Source organism: Arvicola amphibius, chromosome 5 (assembly GCF_903992535.2).
Source record: "Arvicola amphibius chromosome 5, mArvAmp1.2, whole genome shotgun sequence".
NCBI classification, from domain to species: Eukaryota; Metazoa; Chordata; class Mammalia; order Rodentia; family Cricetidae; genus Arvicola; species Arvicola amphibius.
In genome coordinates, this window is record NC_052051.1 from 16,152,425 (window position 1) to 16,155,957 (window position 3,533).

Consider the following 3,533-nt stretch of genomic DNA (forward strand, 5'->3'; position numbering starts at 1 on the left):
ATCCTCTGAGAGTGTTGCAGAGCTCTGAATCCCAAGTCACAGGGGTATAGGCTCCAGGTTCCTCTCTGTCACATTATATTCCAAACCCCAGAGAGGGGCCTAGCCGTTTGTTCAGAGAGTCATATACTTTATAAAATGATCCAAAGTGAGATCATTCTAGAGACATTTGGTTAAGCCTGCCATATGATTTCCCTCCAGTTTGCTTTTCATTATACTTTTCTTTTGAATGTGAAAGGCAGGAGCAAGGCCTTTGGAGTAGTCAGAGTTCTTTAAGGATGTATACAAGCAGAAGTTAAAATTTAGTCTGGGTTAATAGAACAAGCACATATTGTGCGTGTATGTGTGTGTGTGTGTGGTGTTTGCATGAGAGAGATTCATAACTAGTTACCGTGCACATGCCTGGTGCCATCAATTCATAACTTACTTATTATAATTTAATACCCAAGAGAACATACAATAACCTGGAATATTATAGCACATAGATGAAATATCATTGATGAGAATTTTCAAGAGTCCTAACCTGTGATGTGAACTTGAAGGAGAGTTTAAACTAGCTATTCATAATAGAGAAATAGGTCTGGGAAGATGGCTCAGTGGTTAAAGTACTTGCCTTACAAGTGTAAGGGCTGAAGTTTAGATCACTACAACCAGGTGGGCATGGTTGCTTTTCTGTAATTCTAGGCAGAGACTGGGCATCCATGGAGCAGCTTGGCCATCACGACTAGACATAGCTATGAGCTCTGGGTTTGGCTGAGAATGCCTCGGTGGATAAGGTTGAGGAGCAATTGAAGATGATTTCTGACATCAACTCCAGGTCTCCACATGCATGTGCACCATCCCACACAGGTGCCTATCCACATGCAAAAACATACATGCATGCACATGGATAACACACACAGTCATGGAAAGGGACAAAAGGAAATACTAAGTGAAGAAGAGATATTAATCAAGCTGCAAGAGGGGACATTTTTAGTGCCTGTCTCTAAAAGCATGATACTGTGAAGCTGCTGTTGTTGAGAAATGATCCCAGAAACAGCATCTAGAAAGTCAGAGAGAAGATAGTTCCTAATGCTGATAGTTTTCAGGGTAATGCAATGCTTATAGTGGTTCTTGGTCACTAGAATTTTATTTTTTCTTGTAACTCCTTTTCTCATTTTAAATACATAGGGTCTATTCCAAGTTTACATTCTTTTCCTTGCAGATTGTACCTTTACCAATGTGTTTATCCTTCAAGCTTCACAAAATTCAAAATGCTTCTGGAAGTGCTAGAGAATTATCTTCTTGTAATTAGACCTTCACTCTGAAAAGATGAATGACTCGTCCCAGGTCCTGGGTCACGAGCTGGGCAGCACACACAAACAGGGATTCTTCGGGCTTCTTCTCACCCATTGGTTGCACTCTGCTTCCTCAGCAGGGCGTGTCGCCATTGTAGGTTTGCTGTTTTGGAGCTGACTCCAGTTATATCTGTAACGGGCAGGACCCTAGATGACCAGGGAAGGTTTCCTGCTCAGCCTTCTTCAGACTTCCACAACTTTCCTTCTCCAGGAAGCATTCACAGATGTGGTGGCTTACAGAAGATGCGTCCCTTGTAATGGTCTTAGAGCCGAGTCCGCCTTTCAGTGTGACTCGTACAGGGATCATGGCTGCTTGTTGTTTGGGGTGTTGCTGCTGGCACTCATCTTCAAAGCCATTTTGATATTGTGTTCTATTTTAGTTATGCTCTTAGCTCTTGCCCTTCCAGGGTGAAGGTTCCACTAGACACTTTCAGAGAACTGGCATGCAGCAGTGAGAGCTGTTGGTGCAGAAAGGGAAAGGTGCTCAAGTGAGATACCCTGCCCCCCACTTATGCCGCTCTGGGTTCAGTGTTTTGCATTTTATTTACTTTTTCTGAGAGTCCTTAAGAATCTATAAATGTATCACCTAATCCTGTCATCATCTCATTTTACCTCAGTTTCTCTCTGTGGCTTTTTCTTCCTGTTTTAACGAGAGAGAGAGAGAGAGAGAGAGAGAGGGAGGGAGGGAGGGAGGGAGGGAGGGAGGGAGGGAGGGAGGAATTTTTTTTTTTGGTTTTTCGAGACAGGGTTTCTCTGTGGCTTTGGTGCCTGTCCTGGAACTAGCTCTTGTAGACCAGGCTGGCCTCGAACTCACAGAGATCCGCCTGCCTCTGCCTCCCGAGTGCTGGGATTAAAGGCGTGCGCCACCACCGCCCGGCAAGGGAGGAATATTTATGTGAGTATGTGGGAATTTGTGTGTATATTCATGTAGAAGCCACTTCAGGCATTATTCTTCAGTTAACTGTTCATCTTATTTTTTTGAGACAAGATCTCTGGGTCTCTCGGTGGCCTGGAACTCTCCACTTCAGCTAGGCAGGCTGGCTAGCAACTCCCAGGGATCCACCTGTTTCCGTTTCCCCAGTTCTAGGATTACAAGAACACACCTTCACACAGGTTTTTCACAGAGGCTCTGGTGCTTGAACTCAGGTCTTGTCCTCAGGCTTGTGCAGTGAGCATTTACTCACCAAACCATCTCCCAGCCCCTTAATGAGGATGCACTGTGCTATCTAGCTCATGCCAGAGCTCTTTTCATTACACGTTAGCAATACTTCCTTTTTCTGTTTCTCTTGAATTCGTTTTCCTAATTTGTGATTCTTATTTTCCTTCCAGATTTTTTTATTTCATGACTATAGGTAGGAGATATCAGGGGAGGGGGAGATGGAACCTAAACCTTGTCTTCTGTTGATGTGGTTTCTAATCATTAGATGTGGTACATTTTTGAACTTGGGCATTGACAGTATGGAAAAACCACACAGCCAGCCTAGTTAATTCTAGGCAGAGGTTTAACAGTTTTCCTGTACATTCTAACAAGGGTCTAAAAGTTTGCCATTAGCATCTCAAAATTCATTTCAGTTTCTGTAATCGTGTTACCATTTTCCCCCATCTCCTTCCCTGTATCATCACTATGCTAGCTCCTTTTCACTCCCTCTGAAAGTTTTCCCCTTTCTATGAGAGACAGCCAGGCGCTTCCAGCCAGATCCATCTTCAACAGAGTGCACTGGGCCAAGGTCATGCAGCCGGCTGGCGGCAAAGCCAAGTCTTCAATGCAAGGTTCTTTTCTCCCAGGCAAACCCTCAATCTTCAGGACCACCTGCCTCCTTGTCCTGTCAGGTCCTGAGTTATTATGTGATTTAGCAAGTGGCAGCTTTGGTAAAAGTTCATTTCTGTTTCAGAGAGTTTTTGCCTGAGGTGAAGTCATGTTGGCAGGGGCTAAACTTCTGCTTTGGGCCTGCATGGATTTAAAAAAAAAATGTGCATCGAGCTGGGAATTGCTAAGTGCTTGTTCTAGAGATGAGAAATGTGTTTGTGTGTCCTGGACATGAACTTCAGGCATCTGAGAGGCCAGGATGATGTGACTTTGAGGTACTGGTTCTGCTTTATTCTGGGTACCTTAGCGAGCAATCTTCTTGCCTTTTGAAGTGTTCATCAAAGGCCACTTCTTTAATTCCTACAATGGTGCTCCCTTTCCATTGGCATATG